Consider the following 18,530-nt stretch of genomic DNA (forward strand, 5'->3'; position numbering starts at 1 on the left):
AAACAAGGTTTACAAAGACAGCAGAGAGCAGGAGCTGTTCCCAAACCTGCCTTGCTCCCTAGAGCTCCCAAGTTGCCACATTATCCACCAGCTAGTGCTATTAATACCAGCAGCTATTTAAATACCATCAAGGTCTCCCCCTGTGAAGGAAGTGCATAATCCTGAGTGGTTTGAGGATTTCTTTAACAGTGAGTCTACCAGTGTGGGTGTGCTAGAGGTCAGGGAAATAGGAAACTTCCGCTCATCTTAGTTCACCCTGCAGGAGGCTATTTAGGTCAGCATCAAGATTTCAATCATTTCAGCATGCTTTAAAGAAGTTCTTGCAGTTTTCTGTGTTCACTGGACAACCTTTGCAATGAGCTGCCAACAAATCATAATTAAAGTCTTTCCCCACAGAGCTGAAAGGTATTTTTGACTGTTTTCCCTCTCAGCCTTTGGGAAATACAGCCTTTAAATTACCCTCTTAATGTATTTTTCTTTCCATAGAAACAAAGACTTCTTCTTGAGCTAGGCTCCAGCTACAACATTTGAAATGGGATTACATCTGAGTTGTTATAAATCTAAGGAGTGTTCAAAGACATCCTTTTGGTTTAATGCATGAAAACAACCAGGACTCACTGGCTGTTCCCAAAGTGTTCAAACCCAGGGATTTGATACATGCATAATTCTAGTATTTACAATAATGGTTGATATTAAATGAGCTCTTTCTAGCTTCTGCCATGATTTTCAGATGCTTGGCTTGTTTAGTGCCTGCTTATTCTTCTCTCAAAAGGAAACAACATGCAGAATAAATGATTAAAATCATGATGTCCCTCCTGAAATATGTAATTTATTAGAAGCAATTAGTACAGTATGTGGCCCTCATCCAAATTTGTAACCCCTTAGGCCAGCGTGATGCTGTCTGATGCATCTCATTACTTTGTGACTGAAGGTTAACAAGGAACACGGAGACAGTCTAGAGATGTAAAGGATTATTTTTTGTGTGGTAAGCAGTGAGTTTGGAGCCCATGAGAATCATTGTGGAACAAAAATCTCAGGCTAAATTTGCTTCAAGTGGCAGAGGAATGAATTTTGTAAGTCTTAAGCAGTGACTAAGAAACTCGTATCATGTTATATTCTGCCATCTTATGGGGCAAACTGTGAAGAGTTTCTAGCCTTAACTAAACACATCAGCATAAGAACAAGAAACATATTATACTACAAAGAAAAACTTTATGTCTTTAGGTGATTTCTGGTTCATACACTTCCTTAAATTTAATTTTTATTAAATTAATATTAGCCACAATATTGCACATCTTACATAGTTTTCTGAATATCAAGCCCAAGTTTGTCAAAATTCACAGACTGAGCTGGTGCTCATTCAGACTTTTCTTAAGTAGGTGTCACTTTGGCTCAGGGCTTATTGCATTTTCCCAATCTCTTCAATGATATCAAAATACCTACCATTTTTTTGTTTAAATGTCATTGTGCTGCATATGAGCCAAGAGGCCAACACAAGAGAAGGAGATGGTTTCCAACTGTCCTCTCAGTCCTGAATGTGTATTTCAGACTTCCCTGCTTTTCCAGTAAGCTAAAAGACTGTGATAAATACTGTGCAGATGGTTAGGACTGCTCTAATAGCCGGCACTGTCCAAAAGATGAAGAAATTCCTGAGGCTGGGGCCAAGTCCTGCTCTAAACCCTTCCTGGAGCAATATCCTTTCTTTAGCCTGGTGACACCCATTTTTCAATCCATTCCTTTTAGGTGGAAGATGTATCTCAATATGCTGGTTCTCCGGTAACAGAAGGCAGAGCTCTGCCTCATGGTTCATGTACATGGCTCTTGTTTGTTTATGTGTTGTGATGTGACAAAGTGCCATCAGCACATTTAGATTCATAAGTAAAAGTCCCACAGCTGTCAGAACCTCCCAAAGCACTGGAAAAAGAAAATTTATGCTGCAGTCTTGTATCATTGCATTTTTTTTCCTTTTGCCTAACCAAGTCACAAAAGAAAGGCGCAGCTTTTGTTTCAAAACTACTCGTCCCTTCATTTATATACCATTGTTACCTACATATTAGACAGCCTGAACCTTGATGCAACCACACTGCTTAATGTAGTATGGCCTTGAACAAGTTTCTTGGCTATGGTACCATTCTTTGCTAAAATGTTACATTCCAGTGCTTGGACTCTTTTTCTTTCTCTCCCTCTCTCTCTACCCTACTCTCTCCTTCCTCAGCCTTGTACAGTAGTATGATAACAGTAGATACAATCTAAAAAAAAAAAAAAAAAAAAAAGGGAGCTAAATTAATTAGTGAATCACTGAGTTGGTGAATGGGTTACATTAGATTGCTGCCATCTCAGGTTCAGTTGGCTGCCACCATTCTGCTGCTACCCAAAAAGTTGGCAGCTGCCACCGTAGTCTGTATTTAATTTCTTACTGCTGGCAGCTTTGAATACGTTTCATTTCACACAGCTGGTGGCTTCTGCTTCAGAATGGCCCTGGCCTTGGCTGCAATGAATACCACAGTACCTTGAGAGACACTGAGGGCTTCAATGGAGATTAAGCTTGACATCTGCTCTACAGCAAAACTGGGATGTTTGTGTTATAACTTGTCATCTGCCACTATTACCTAGTGTATGAAAAAAAGAAAAGATTGCTCTGGGTGCTTGTGTCGGTCCCTAAATTACCACATGTGGCATAAGGGCCTGGTCCAACATGGACCAAAGTTTAGGGGAGTGTGTCCACTGACTTAATTTGGTTCAGCTTGCAGTCTGCATATCTGATGGTTCTTTCTAATTCTCATGCAATGAGTACTATGCTGGCCTCTTTTTAAGGGTATGATTATATTTATTTATTTTTTATGATAGAAGGGCAATTTTACAAATGTTCCTGATGCAGCATTTATGACTTGAAAATAGTGCTATTAAACATTATTTTACTAAATATAGAGCAGTGTAAACATCATAGTATTATTGTTTCTAAGCAGTAACAGTTGGCATTAAAAAGTCAATCTTTTAAGAGATAACATCATAAAATATTATAGAAAGAGATTGTGTGATGCTTAGTACTTGTTTTAAAATATATAGTAGAAAGCCCAGGAAGGGCAACATGTGTTAGTCTGCTTATTTTATATCCTAAGATGTATTTATACTGAAATTCCAAAGATTTTGGCAGTGTTGTGCTCTGAATTGAAACAGGTTTTAAAGAAAATGTCATATTTTTATAGGAGAAGATGTAGGGTTCTTATGAAGCCAGTAATTTGGCAGGGCATTAAGTTTTATTTCCTGGCTTTAGCTGTATGTTCTATGCTGGAGGTTAACAACCAAGCCACATGGCAGACACTGACTCCAGCAAGTCCTATTGTAATAAATAATAATTGCCCCTTTGTTTCATTTCAAGCATTTAAATTCCTGAATTTGACCCCAAGCAAGATGACCTAATGAAGACCTAGGATTACACGCTGCTCCTGTTCAGTGTTTGAAATCTTCTGGGCTCCCAGACAGGAGCAGCACAGTCGTGGGTACAATGGGAGCAAGTATATTTGTCAGGTCCTCACCTCTCCTTGGCTCTGTGCCCCAAATCAGCCCCTCTGGGGAGAGCACACTCCTTTTGTGACACTGCTGGGGGGGTCTGGCATGTGAGGAGGCAGGGGGGGAAACTCGCTCTGTTTGTACTGGGGTCTTCCAGAAACAGAGATAGGTACAATGTTTAAATACAGAAGTACCTCTCTAAGTAGTATTTTCTAAAAAGCCTCCATGCCATGCAGGGTCATGTCTCACTTAATTAAACCTCAAAAGAAAAGCTTTCCCTCCATTTGTATATAACTGCATATTTCTACAGTTCTTGTATGTCTGTTAATGTCTTCTCCACAAATTCAGATTCCATTTACAAAAATCTCCACCCCCAAAAGGAAAAGCTGTCAAAAGACATCATGGCAAGCCCAAGGTTCATAGCGAATTTGACCAGTATGAATGGCACCACTGTGCACTGAGCAGTGACTGGTACAGCAAAATCATCCCACGACCTTCCAGCTGCAACTCCTTCAGCTGTGCTGTTCTTTAGGAGCATGTGTAAGTAAGTGCAGCCTCACAGCCTGTCAGAAAGCTCCCACTAACCTGACTCACTTCTCCTGGGATCAGGGCTGGGCGGTTTGAAAACTTTGTTTCTCCAAGAGCAGCTCTTGCCTGGAAGCTGCTCTTCCAGGGGCAGTAGCTCTGCATTAGTTATTGTACTTTCTACCGTCAGGTTGCACTCTGACTCAAGAAAATGTCCAAGCAGCATGTTAGCTTTGTGACATCTCTGTCTCTGAACAATGTGGTCCTTATTTGTGCAGTTAGGCTAAGAGAAACCTTGCTCCTGATTCTTAGGAACGATTTGTGTTGGATTTCTTGTGGTGGAGATATTGCCTGATTTTTATATTATTTTATTTTCCCCTTTTGAAGCGGATGCCTATTAGTCTGAATTTATTGAAAAGCAAAAATTTTCTAAAGAAGGCCATGTGGTTCTCCTCCCCTCCATAATTTCTCCCTTCCTTCACCCCTTGGGATGCGACATTGCCCAGTTTAGCAGGAACACAGAGTTCCCAAAAACATCCACCAGAGCTTTGGCATGGGGACAAGAACATGAGCAGCCTGAAGATTTCAACCACATCCTTTCAGGCCCACAGCTAGGACTGAACACTCACATGAATTATGTGTGTGAATGTGACCAGAAAAACACAGGAAATACTGCAGCAAGCATATGGATCTGAAAAGGAATTTATTTTCCTGTGAGCTGCATGGTCCAGAAGGATGTTGTCTAAAACACTCTCATCTGGTGTAGCTGCTAATTTTTCTTGAAACAGTGGGAGGATTTTTTAGGTTTTTTCAGCGCTCACCCAACCTGTGAATAAATATTCCATGGGTCTTTAATAGCCAGAGATTATGAGGAGGCTCTGAGCAATCTACAGAGTAACTAATTTTAAGGATACATTTGAAAGAATCAGGGGATCTAATGACCACTCAGAAGCAGAAAAAGAAACCTAAAATGTTTGATGTGCTTCTCTCAGCTCCAGGTGCACCTTTACTGCATGTGTTGCCCACACAGCAAGAAGTGCACATAAACTCGTGTCTGGTGAACCCTGGACATGATGCAGGTCCATGGACTGCTCCCTGCAATGGCATCTTTCCAGATGACAGGGATGCAGGACACACCATGGTTGCACCTTACCTGGAGAGCAGCTGGTAAGGCAGAGGAAACCCATGCACATCTACCCAGCTTATCTGGGACTGTATCTAGTTTGAGAAATTACACTCAGGCAAGATGAGGCCAGGTGAGTGGAGAGGAGTGGGAGGCAGGGAAAACACCGCTGAAGAGAAGGGAAGAGAAGAGAAGGCAAAGGGAGGCAGCAGGGGGTTCATTTTCGTTCAGGAATGAGGAGAAATTATATACATTCAGCTTTCAATCTCCTTGCAATCCCCAAGAAAACAGAGTTATTAAAAAAAAGCCAGTGGGATTTTTGGCAGGCCCCTGGTGACAGGTGGGTCGAGCTCCTTCCCACCTGTCCTGCTGAATTACTAAATGTGTTTATCTCAAGAAGCATGTTAACAATTTTTGGCAATAGGCAAGAAAGTTTGTAAGAGAAGGAGTGGAATTATATTAATGTCTGACCTCAACTTGTAATTTCCAGGTAAAATCTTTTATGTTATTGCTTCATTTCTTCTTCATGCCACTGCTTTTACCCAGATCCCTGGAGTGGATAGAGCCTGACTTTTAATCAACCCCTTAGCAAGATTAAAAGCAAGAGTAGGGTTAAAACTCCTTTTTACAGAATCTATGACTCTGAAACAAACTTTAGAGAAAAGTCTACTTTTTCTCTACTTTGTCTATATTTTCCACAATGAAATTGAGTAAGCTAATAGTCTTGCTTGTGCTTTCCAGAAAAATTGAGAGCAATACTTGTTTTCACGCTCTGACTGTTAATGCGAGAGCCAGATATTGTGCATCCATGGTGTAATTACATTCTGGTTGTACTGGATGCTGGCTCTGGGGTATTTTGATGCCTTAGGCAAGCCAGAAGAGGTAAGTTTCTCAGAAGCCCAAGTCCCTCAATAAAGAGCCACTAAAGGCTAGTCGTTGATGTTTTGCTGCCCATGGCAACTACAAAGTGAGACTGGTTGCATCTACTGTAATAGAAACAGTTTGTAGTTTAATTTTATATTGAATAATTATCTAAACATTGGCTTTTAATTTGCCAGCAATTGAAAAAGCTAAGATGTAAGAATTTGGTGGGTTTCAGTTGTCGGCAAGCTTAATGAATTTTAAAAAGAATATTTCAAATTCTGAATATTAGTAAAGGTGTCAAAGTAAACCTTTTATTATTTTCATCTTCCCTTTTCTCCATTCCCTAAAGATCAGCACAGGGACACTGTCCCAGACCCCTTCTGATGGCTGCATTTGCACATTTCCCCACAGAGAAGCACCCTGGTTGTGCATATGTGTTATGCACTAAATTGTTTTGCATTTATTCTAGGGATGGGGAAACCCTACCTATATTATTGTGCAAAACACAATAAATCACCACATTTTGCTTTGTCTCCATTGATTCAAGGGATTTGTAGCCTTACTTTACGGAAATTGTTCTTACAGCAGAGTGATGTTGTTCTCATTGGACTCACTGTGGTCTGACAGTTTTGGAGAACCATTTTCCACCAAATGTTTCTGATGTTGTGTTGTGTGGAAAAGGATGGCTTTTTTCTCTCCAGATGCTGAGGGACAAGTGTCCTCCTTCCCACTTGCCAGCTGACCAGCAAATATGAGTGAGCACAGGTCAGTCCTTGGTTAGGACCAACACAGGTGCATGCTTTGTCTCCTTCCTCCTGGCTGCAGCAGTGGGACTTAACAGATTGCCAGCCATTTCTTAAGGATTCAAGGCATCAGCCTGAATGTAGGTGGGCTTTCCAGCAGGAGTCCCAGGTAGAGGGCTTTCCAGCATCTGCTGGTTTGCTTCTGGTTCATTGCTGGTTTGCTGTTGAGGCTACCCAGCTCCATGTGACTAATCTCCTCAGGCCCCTGCTGCCCCCAACATCCTACCAGGCTGCTTGCCTGACTGGTGGACAAGGCCACCTTGCTGCCCAGGCTGGCCTCCCACCTCAGTTTCAGGTTGGTGAGGAACACATATGTGCTTGGGGCGTCTGTTTGGAGGTTGCTGTGTCTTGATGACATCTTATTTTGTGTCAGTACATTCCCTACTTTTGGAAGAGCAGTCTCTGAATGTCAGTTTGTCTGGGCAATACTGTGTACTAGAAAACACCTCAGAATCAAAAATCAGCATTAGAGCAGGCTGAAAGCCCCAAATAAGTAAGGTCTTAACATAAGTAAAAAGGCTCCAGCACCAGGGAGTGTTAATGAAACCAGAAGAGGGACTGTCTCTGATTTTCCAGAAATACTCTGGTGCTCCTAGGCAGTTCAGCTGACTTGATTCACAACTCTTGTCATAGGATTTGCTTTGGTTAACATGCAGAGTCTGCTGCAGAGGGAGAGGTGAAGGATGCAAGCTATCTTCAACTTTAGTCCTCTGACATGCATCCCAGCTGCTTGAGATTATCTCAGCAACCCACAGACCCTGAGGTGATGAAAACTGAAGAGGCTCGTTCTTCCTGACAGATTCCTGCTTGGATATAAGGACTACAGCTACAGTGCCTGTAATGTAAACAGTATGGTAACTGCCTGCTATTCACATGCCACCCATGAAGCAACTGCAATGGGGATGATTTTATGTAAACACTGGCCTATCAATCGTTTAATCACCCCAATGGTTTTGTAATTATGAAGGTGTTTATAAAATACTTAAAAGAAGAGGTCATTCCAACGTTTACAATATTACTGATGTCAGGTTATGTTGATGCCAAAATCCTATCTCCTTTGTCATCATAAGAAAGACCACAATGAAGATTATAACTCAGTAGGGGATTCATCAGTAAATTAACAGAGAAGCTTATCAACTTCTGAGAGAAACCAAACAGACTGGATTAATTAAAAGTGAAAGCCATTCAGTACATAGAAGTATGACAGAGAAACACAACCTTGGATTTTTGGCTGACCAGCAAAGATTTTGCTCCTGTCTTCATTTTAAAAACTACAACTCACTGGAAAGCTTTTTATCTATACCCTAAAAATCTCAGGCTGCACAGAAGATTCAGCAAGGTATTCAAATCTGCCACCAACAAATCTTGTGCTGTATCTGCCCCAAATCATGGAGAGAAGGAATAACCCCTCCACACCAAAATAACAAAAATAGAAAATACAGATCCAGAATATGAACTGCTTAGGGTACCATGCCAGACCTTGAGGCAAAACAGAAGAAGCCAAGAAACAGCAAAAGGTGCTCAGGTGTTTTATGCAGGGTTTCATTCACCCCATCATGTACTCAGGCTTCTGCTTCTGAGTATTAGAGTCTCTCCTCCTCTGTCACAGATTTTCTTCCCTCAGGATCAGGCAGTTTTTTCTCGTGTTTAGGTTTCATGACTTCAGAAAAAATCCATGTAAGCCAAAATAGAAAAAAGTAGAGCCTCAGTGCAGTTGTCCAGGGGAAAGGGAACAGCTGGATAATGCTGTCTGTTAACGCTGAAGTCAGATAAGAATGCCCAAAGAAAATTGAAATACAGATGCTTGGAAATGGCTCATGAAGTTGTGGAGATGAAAATATTTTGTAGAGCATTTTCAGTACTGTTTTCAATGCAAAACCTTACTTTTGTTTTCAAAACACTTAATTTTCCTATAAGATGTCTAGATTTTTATGTTTAACAAACTAGGCAAAACGAAGTGTTTTAGGACTGCTAATAGTATGTTTTGGTTAAATGTTTTTTTCTTTCCCCTTTTTTACTCGTAAAGAAAGTTTTGAAATTTCAGCTTTTTTCCTAATCACAGGCAAGCAAAAAATGTAAGGCTCCAAGGAGGCACAAATATTCAGCTGTTGAAGTCTGTGAGTGTCATTTTTATAAATGCTGTGGCCTGATTCTATGCTGCTTACACCAAGTCATGCATGGAGTTACCCGGGCTTGTTACAGGCTGCCAAGAGATGAACCAAGTCCTGGAAGTCTCTCTGCTGACCAGATAAGGAACCACAGGCACCTGTCTTCACTGTTTAGGTGCCAAAAGGTAGGTGGACATCTGTGCTACAAACCCAGGCTGCCCTTGAACATCACACAGGGATGGATTTTATGTAGCCACAGCTGTGAGCAGGAGAGAAGGGAAATAAAGACTAAGGAAGTGGGGGTAAAGCACGGATGATTTTGACCATGTTACTTTTTGACAAGATTTATCACTATTACAACAAGGAGGAAAATTCCATATTTTTTTAATTAAAACCAAAGCAAAACCTCCTCAATGTTTCATAAAGAATTCTGCATCAGGCAAAAACTTTTGCCGTGCAGCATGGCCAAAACTTGTGAGACTACAGTGGCACTGGCTTTGGATAACTAAAGATGAGCATTTCCAATTCTAACAAAAGGGACTATAATTAATAATCTTGGTGAAATCTGACCCCAGATACTGTCTAGATCTAACCTGTGACTGGACCTAAACTGCTGGTCCTTGAGTGATAACCCAATTGCAATTGTTAGGTACCTGGAACACTGAATGTGGGTGTGGTCTTTACACGTCTTGTGTCTCCTGAAGTCTGATGTGGTGTACAAAATTGCAGCAGTACCTATGTCCCCTTATTCCTTCTACACTACTTTTTAAGCTCATAGTTTATAGTTAACAGAATTATACACATGAAAACTTTTCTCCCTACACAGGTTAGTGAAGTTTTGCAGAGAAACTTTCTGAGTATACCTTACCTGTCCAGAGGGGTGTGAGCTGCAGCTGTTTGCAGTGCAGAGGCTTACCTGAGCAGCACCGAGCTGATCAAGATGAGAATCCTATTCAAAGGATTCCAGATCATGGCAACCACAGTTGCTTCACATCTCAACTGAGTGCAAGTCTCAGCCCACCTAACATCCAAATAGCTCAGCCTCCTTTGGTTCAGGTTCTCTAGTATAGCATTTTCCCCAAGAGTTAATTGCTGAATTAAAATCCCTTATAAATACTTACGCATTTGCTTTGAAGACTGGTTTGTGCAGCCTCAACAGCAGTTTTGTAGAAAAATGCATTTCTAATTTAATTAGACAATAGAAAGGTTTGAATAACTGTGCTGTAGTGAGAGAAGCAGCCAGGAGGGCAGGTCAGACATTTCCCATTTAGAATTGGTGAAGAAAAGATTTAAGAAGGAGATAATGTTCTTGGTTGCCACTCCTGGCAGGAATAGATCAGAGGAATTTAAATTGGTATAAGACTCAATTTGCTTTCTCACATGTAAATCACTGTTTATTGTATTAACATCTTGGGTGCAGACTCTTTTTTTTTTTTTTTTAATCCTCAGCGAAAGGAATAGTACTTGTGAACAAAGCATTTCTTCCTAGAGACAGGAGGAAGATCACTTTTGTAAATGTTCATTGATCTTAAGGCTGGGAAAGGACCATTATTTTTATATAATTGAACCTCTAGCGGAAAGCACACCCTTCAACTTGATTCTACACTTGATCTATAATGGATGTTGAATGATGGCATGTATTTTAGAATGCAGAAAAATTCTTATAAAAGTTAGGATTTATCTTTTCTTTTACCTACAGCATGTGGAATGATAACTTGTTTTGGTTTGTACATAGCCAACTATAACTAATATTTTCTTGTCCTGACCTCCAAACAGCCTTACATGCTTCAATCAAAATATTGAGCTTAATGTTATATTGTCTTGAGCATCTGCTTTCCCAAGCCTTGACTGATGTGATTTTCTAGCTGTAAAACCTATTTCCTGCTTTTTCCCTCATGGCTTATTTTAAGGTAGTTGGCCTACAGAGTGTCTCAATCTCAGAAAGATTAACTAGCCTGGAGCAGCATGTGGTGAATTGTATGAATGACAGAATGACAGAAGTTGCCTGTGAAATACAAGATATTTTATTTAAATAAGCCATTAGAAAATGCTATTCTTAAACTTTTAAGACCAGTGAGTTCTAGTATCTGTTTTGTGACAGTAGCAGAGCTATTGGTTATTATGGAGCAGCTGATTCAGGTTTGAAAATGTGACCCATTATTTGACAGAATTACTATAATCCTTTGACATAAGGGAACGATTCTGCCAGTCCTGTGATTTTGATCTACTCTTAGACAGCAGCCTGGCTGCAAGTGGTACTGGTGCTAAAAGTGAGGGTTTAGCAATGCCAGCAAATCAACACATTGCCCAGTAAAACTTGGCATCCAGACAGCTGCTCTCTGGGCGTGATTTAGACCATCTCGTGAGCTTCCTGGGACCCGTCAGAACACAGCACCTTTGATGATCTCTCTGCATCCGTTAAATTCAAGAAGTTATCAATAGCTCTAAGCCTATGTCTGAACTGTGAAAAACTGGGATGAAAAAATGCCAGTTGGAGGACTGTAACTCTCTTGGTTGCAGCCCACAGAGCTGTGAAGAAGAGCCTTGCAGAGCTGTCTGGCTTCATTACAAGGTGGATGTCATCTCCGCATGTTTTTCAGCTGAAGCTGTTGTTGGGGTATTTAAACAAGAGCCATCATCCACATAATCAGCTAAGAAAGGTTTTCTGGCTTTCCAAAGAATAGCTAGTTTTGGGCTGAGGTTGTTACAGGCTGAAACACCCACTAAGCTGATTTGCAGGGGCTTCTGCTCTTCATTTGAACTCAGAAGACTGGCAGACTTCTGCAATCTAAGAGCTAGTAAGGGAAGGAAGGAACCAGCAAAATGAGATGTTTATATACTGGCAGAAGTTGCCTGAGGTGACAAAAGCCTCTCTGTTTACTCCTTTGGCTACTGCAAGTGCAATTCCTTCAGCCACAGCGAAGCTGACCTCTGTCTCCAGTGCATGTTCTGACCAGCTTGTGGAGGACCTACAAAAGCCTTTCTTGTGCTGAAGCAGCTCCTTCACACTAGTCATGTGGAGCCAGTGCTGCTTCAAGTGACTTCTGAGGGGGAAAAATGGAGTGTAAAGTGTTGTGTGAGACAACAAAATGGAAAGCAGCCAGAATTTTGCAACTTGAATTTTGCTGCTTTCATACAGTCTTCATTGTTATAGTTTAACACTGAGTCTTTTGACTGTGTGGGAAAATAGCACCAGCCTCAAAATTTATAATTTAAAAGGCTAACCATGAAGACCAAGTATTGTATGGCTGGAGCTAAGAGAAGAATTAGTAACAACCTTCAGACATTTAGAAAATTAGTCAGTTGTTGTTGTTTGGTATCCAAATGATCATTTACAAACATTTATGAGGCCATGATGACCTGCTGGATATGCTGATGATCTGATTTGCTCCAGATTAGATATGTTTCTTTCATAAACTCATCATATTTGCCAGTGCTTTGGATAATTTGTTTTGATTTAGTCATCAGCACTTTTGAAGGAGATGCACATTGAAGGCAGGAAAAAAAAAAAAAAGAAAAAAAAAAAAGTAGAGTAAATTGCATGCTTGGCCTCAAATCACAACAGACACTTGAAAATATTTTTCTCCTCCTCAGTCTGTGCATAGGTATAAAATAAGGTAGCACACAAGCTTTGTTGCTGATTTGTAGTTTGCTAAAATATCAGTTTAGTTTAAGTTGACCACCACACTGGTTGTTCAAAATCTTTTATTCTAAATGTTGCAGACTCATCATGTGTGCTGGCCTTTGAAGATTCCAAGAGCTGTAAAGGACAGAGTGACAGCCTGACTTGGCTCTTCCTTGGATAATCTAAACAGCAAGTTGAGAATACCTAGTGTGCCAGTTTCCTGTGTCATTTTGTTTATCTCGTACCTCAAACTTTAAAGCCACATACAACATTAGTTTATAGTCTTTTATATACATTAATTGTAAAAAACCATAGTTGTTTGATGTTATTCTTTATAACTGAGAATCAAGATTAATTACAAAAGCTGGCCCTTTTTTCTTTGAGAAAGTAAGGGAAAATCTTATTAACTTCTGGAGGAGTGGGACGAAGCTCTGTAATCATGAATGACCCGGTTGTGTTCCGAATTATTGACCATAGGAGTAAGGCAAACCTTTGCATTTTGGTTACCAAGTTACGAGTGATTAGTTTTGCTTTATTGGGCAACACTGGTTAACAGAAGCTTACAGGCATAAGTACCATTCAGAGTTCTTTGCATAGTTCTGCAGAGCAGCATTTTTTAGTCTTTCTCAATTCCTTTATCTTCCAAACACTGCATCAAGCAGACTTGTTTACCACATCTGTAAAGCACATCCATTTACTTTTATTTTGTCTTCTCTCTTTTTCTGTTTGTTCACTTAACACACATGGGAATTGTCAAGGTCAGGGTCTGTGTTTTATCGTTGTCACTTCACAGATTACTTTTTGATTACTGGTGGCTCAGGGACCACCCAAGAGAATGACACCCAAGGGGACAAAGGTGCCCAGGCTGGTAACCTCAGCAAGGTTGGGCTGCTGCTTTTGTGCCGGGTCTGCTTGGAAGCAGGTTTAGCCTCCTGACACAGGTGATCTGACATGATTTATGAACATGAGCATCAGCAGATGGAATGGTTGCTTGCTGCCAGGCTGAAGCTGTTCTTGTGGGTGGGAACGAAGAAAGACAAAGCAAGGTATGTAAAACATATTTTCTCTTTGCATACAAATACAACTTATGGTCTAGCTCTTGGTTCATACTCAATAATCCCCCACGGATCACTCTATGCCACCAGTCTTGTCATATTGTATTGATATTAACAAAGCTCCCAGGAATCCACACCAGGGATTAGGATGCTGCTGCATTAAATCATGTATAACATTTAACAGAAGTCAGTTGTTGCACTGGGGAACTCCCAGCTGGGGTGTAGCAGTCAAACTCAGGAATGGACACAGTGTGAGAGAGGAATGTGATGGTCTTTGTCTCAGCATGCTGGCAAGCAAAATGTTGTCTGGTTGTTTCTCAAACTGTGGAACAGAGAGTTTTGAGGAGGATTTTGAAGTGGCTGTGGAAGCTGATAGTTGTATCTCTCCAGCACCCAGTACAATATGGGAGAATGGATGAAAATGCACATTTAAAAGTTTAGCCAATGAAGCTGGATCAGTTCCTGATTTGAGATGAGAGCAGTGGGGCTAATAATATGCAAAAAACTTGCTTGAAATAAAAAAGCCACCGTTAGCCTGAAAACTCTTGAAGGGAGTCAGTGGAAGGCACTCAGGAAGGAAAGTTAGTTGCTCAGTGTTGGCGTAGGAAGTAATCAGGGAAACTACTCAGGTCACTGTCACTGCAGAATGTTGAATGCAGGAAGAAATGTACACTTACAAAACCTAGAGAAGGAGATGGGCTTGTAGTGAAGACCCCAGGGATAAGGAGAGTTTCCATGACTGTTTTCATTGGATGAATGCTAAATACCATATTGGACACATTAAGCAAGAAAAAACATGCAAGACTTAGATGAATATTTGGTATGGTGACCTAGAAAAGAGTGGATATCAGAAATGTCTAAGTCTGAAAGTCAGGGAAAAAATGATTGTTATCTATAGTAAATGAACAAATCAGTTTGGAAAGGACTGCAGATCACGAGCTTGATTTTGACTACTTTGAGATAATGGCTTTGACTTCTGCAAGCTTCTGCCAAAGATGCACTCAGGAGTTTTAATTTGGACAGAAGGAACAACCTCTCACCATCAGAGCCTTGATAAAGTTGCTTATTATTTCTGTATTTGTGAAGTACACTGTTGAAGATAGGGAATACTCCAAGAGTAGAAGCAAACAGGCAGCCTCTGCCACCCATCCTCAGAGACTGGAGTGAGGGGAAAAGGACCTTCAGAAGGTGGTAATGTTACAAAGAGTGGAAGAGCAAAGACTTAGCAGAGGCAAAGGCATGAACAAAGAGGAAAAGATGAAGATTGAGATCACAAGGCGCTTTTGCCAGAAAGCTTCCAGGCTGAGTCCAAGGGCAACTTGATCAAAGGGCAACTTGATCAAACTTGATTTAGGAAGAGGAAAAAAAAATAATAAAAAAAGGTAAGATGTAGACAGTAAAGTGTCATTTTGGTGAGCTAGGTAGTGGAAGGAAACATTGGGCAGCAGCTGAGGAGGCACGTAGGGTTAAGGATGGGGTTAATGTTTTTTAAGGATTTACTAACAACAGCTTGTGCACTGAACTCTGACTTGCATGCAAGGAGAGCTTATCTAAGCCAACCAATTAAGTAAAAATGGATTAAAGTTTTCAGGAACTCATTGTACTGATGAGAGATGTAGATAGTAGGTCATTTATACAAAGAGGAAACAAGACAAAGCTCAAAATAGACATTTGGGAAACTATAGCATTTTCCTCACAGGTTTACTGTCCTGCTTCTGCGTGGAGTATATACTCTTCTCTATTTCAGTTGTTTAAAGCAAAAGAAATGCTCCTGTATCAGTGTGGGCCACTCTGGTTCTTGAAGAGAGGCTGTTCCCGAAGACCTTCTGCGCTCTGTTAGCTTCCCTGCTGTATCTTATTGCTTCCAAATTAGCCATAGACCTGTGATGGATGTTGTTTTTCATTACATTAGTTTTGGGTTCTTTCTGGTGTGTTGTGTTTTTTTTTTCCTGTTTTTTTGTTTGTGCTTTTTTGGTTTGGTTTGGGTTTTTTGTTTTGTTGGGTTTTTTTAAATTTAAAAATTCTTTTCAGCTGGGGAGAAAACCTGAGCAAAAACTAACAACAAACAGATGATGAAGGGGCTTCAAAGAAGTCAGAACATATTTGACTGTTAAATTCAAAACAAAATGTTCCATAAAAAGGAGATCTTTTTCCTGTTTAGTGGCATAAATATGTGTTTTTTATTTTTATATTCTTATTTTTGCTAACAACTTATTTAAATTAGGATTGGCATAAGGCAGACATTTTTATTTGGCCATTATCCGCTTTGGCCAGGTTTGTTTGCTTGCTTGATAATTTCAAAGTGATGTGAGTTCTGAAACTCTGAAAATCAGGCTGCTTTGCATGTGGCTCAGCTTTGCCTTTCACTGTTTTCTGAAAATCTGGAAATGCATTTTTGAGAGAGCAGTTCAGCTCCAAAGCATAAAACTAAATAACCCTTCAAACTTCAGGGAATTCAAATTGCCAACCAGACTTCAATCCTGAGTTTGGTAAATGTCAAAATCATTCCTTGGGCAGTGAAGTGGGGTGAAGGAAGAAATGTTAAATAGGAGGGGGAGCTGCCTTAATTACTCGAATTAAATAAAAAATAAAATTTTTAATTTTTTCCATTAGATATTTAATTCAGGAGCACTTGGTTATTTCATATCTTGTGACATTGCTTAGCCTTCTAATCCGGTGCTTTGGTCAAATGGAGAGAAGCAAAAAGCCAGCTGTTGATTAAACAGTATAGACATTATTATGTGACTGCAAAAGTGCCAGAAAACTGTCCCATTTGCACTCATAATTTATAAGTAATCTAGAAATATGCTTTGAGGCAGTGACTTCATCTAAAAAAAATGTCCAGTTCAAAGTGTATTAGTACACGGCTGCTGAATATGGCTTGGCATTAAGGGTTTCTTCATCAGCATTAATTGGCTTGAATTACCTGCGATGAAATATGAGCCCTTTGAGGAAAAACAAATTTTGTCCTGCTGGCTTTAGAAGCATAAAAAGGAGTTGGGGTGGGGAGACAGGAGAGGCAGCGCTCAGACAGTTTAAGCCAGGATAAGAGTGAGTTTAAACACTCCGTGGGTATGAAATCATTGCCCAGGAGTGGTGAGAAATGGCAGCCTTTGGGCTGGAAGGGGCTTTGCTGTCAGACTACCAGACAAAGACCAAAGCTCTGGGCAGAGTGTGAGGGGTTGGAGCAGAGGGAACCAGAGACCGGTGGGGTTGGCAGCATGGCTGGGACCTCTGCAGACACAGGAACCCAAGGTGGGCAGGGGAGCCCAGGGCTGGGTAGGGCAGCCCAGACTGGGGGTAGAGCAGGGAGACATGGAACTGTGTCAGGATGATGCAGGCACAGAGCTTCAGAACAGTGAGGGTGCCCCCAAAGTCAGAGTAACCCATCTCCTAGAGTTCAGGACACTGATGAGAGAGAGAGACTGTGGATCAGCATTTGCAATCCTCCCTGTTTGCAATTTATATTGCAACACTTCTGTAGTTTATATAGAACCAGCAACTTGATTTTTCTAACTTGGATCTGCTGTATGCACAAACAGTATTTTCTAAAATGTCCTCCAGATAGCCTCCCAAATATCCTGGTTTATTTTGTTTTGTTTTTTTTCTGAGTAAAATTATAGTCTATATTTGTTGCTTATCTTCACTACTGTACTTCATCAATAGAAATAAACCCCAAACAACTGCATTCTGGTGCCTCTTCAATACTGTTTGAAAAGCTGAGGGCATGAATTATGTTAGCAGTGTGTGAAGATTGAAAAGGTGAGCCAGGCATATCCTTTCTAATAAATTAACGTTACCACAGTAGTAGTTGTAAAAAAACAGTTGGGGTGACCTGAGTGACAAGTTTTTCACTTAGAATCTAGCCAGAGCGTAACCTTTCAGCAAACTATTTAGCTATTGTTAAACAAAGACACTGGGCCTGAATAGATGCAACCTGATTAGAAAAAAAAAAATCTCTGTGGATAGAGCTCCACCTGGCTTCCTGCTTATCATCTGCTTCGTGTTGACAAAGGACAGGGAAGGCAGTTTGGATAACCCTGCTGGAGTGGCACTCAAGAGCTGCTGTAAAAGCCTTTTCAATTGTTTTAGTGAGTGGGAGCTGTGGATGAACGTGTGCATGGCCAGATCCAATGCCTTCTGAGCACCCTTGGCAGCCACTCTGGGTTTCTGCACTATCATGTAGCTAGCTATGCTGGTAACTGAGGAGTATGATTGCTGTCATTTAACCAAGTATTCTTATTATCCAGGACTTTATTTTTTGCACTGTAAAAGACCGACACTTTGTGCATTAAATATTTCTTTCCAGGAAAGCCACCAGCCTTTTCTGTCATGTATGTTCATGCGTTACCGAAGGGAATTTCATTACCTGTATGTCAATTTACACTAACTTAATTGTGTAGCTGAGCATCTCATTTTATAATACCACACATAGGGTCAGATAATTCTGCCATCCTGGTACTGTCAGAACATCTTGAGGCTTATGAACAATAACACTGAGTCTTGGGCACTTATTGGTAACTGCAGGAAACCCTGTGAGGCTTTCCTTCCAGATGACACCAGGGTATTAAATGGCTGGCAGAGGTGAAGTTAGGCTGTAGAATGGATATTACAAAAAATCATTAAATAAGATTGATAGTTGCCTGCTACATAGGAATCAATGAGTAATGCTCATTGATGCAATTTCTCTAAATTTCCTGCAATTTTCACATTGAATATTGCCATTGAACTACATAGCCAAAAGTCTTGCTTCTACCAAATGTAACATTCCATGAAGCTTCATCATACTAACTGTATATCATATGCCCTTTTTTCTGTCTATAACTTTGCCTTTTTCATCTTCAAAAAAACTCCCTTAAAATGGTGCATTCTGGCTCCTAGCAATTCCTGTTTGAAGTGCTGCATAGTAGCTGTTAG

General features: G+C 40.5%; 2 protein-coding genes across 3 annotated transcripts in view; one reads left to right on the forward strand and one right to left on the reverse strand.

Annotated features, from left to right (window-relative positions):
- PPP1R1C (protein phosphatase 1 regulatory inhibitor subunit 1C) overlaps window positions 1-18,530 on the forward strand; it is a 48,188-nt gene that overhangs the window by 27,748 nt on the left and 1,910 nt on the right.
- The window catches only part of PDE1A (phosphodiesterase 1A), a 228,638-nt gene continuing 222,828 nt past the window's right edge, over window positions 12,721-18,530 (reverse strand). Inside the window, exon 22 of one of the 2 annotated variants that reach the window (XR_007889836.1) lies at window positions 12,721-13,566. The gene's annotated coding sequence lies outside the window, so the exon portion shown is untranslated. Of the gene's footprint in view, window positions 13,572-18,530 lie in introns of both variants that reach the window. The other variant, XR_007889835.1, reaches the window with a different exon arrangement.

This window comes from Apus apus, chromosome 6 (assembly GCF_020740795.1).
Source record: "Apus apus isolate bApuApu2 chromosome 6, bApuApu2.pri.cur, whole genome shotgun sequence".
In the NCBI taxonomy this organism is placed as follows: Eukaryota; Metazoa; Chordata; class Aves; order Apodiformes; family Apodidae; genus Apus; species Apus apus.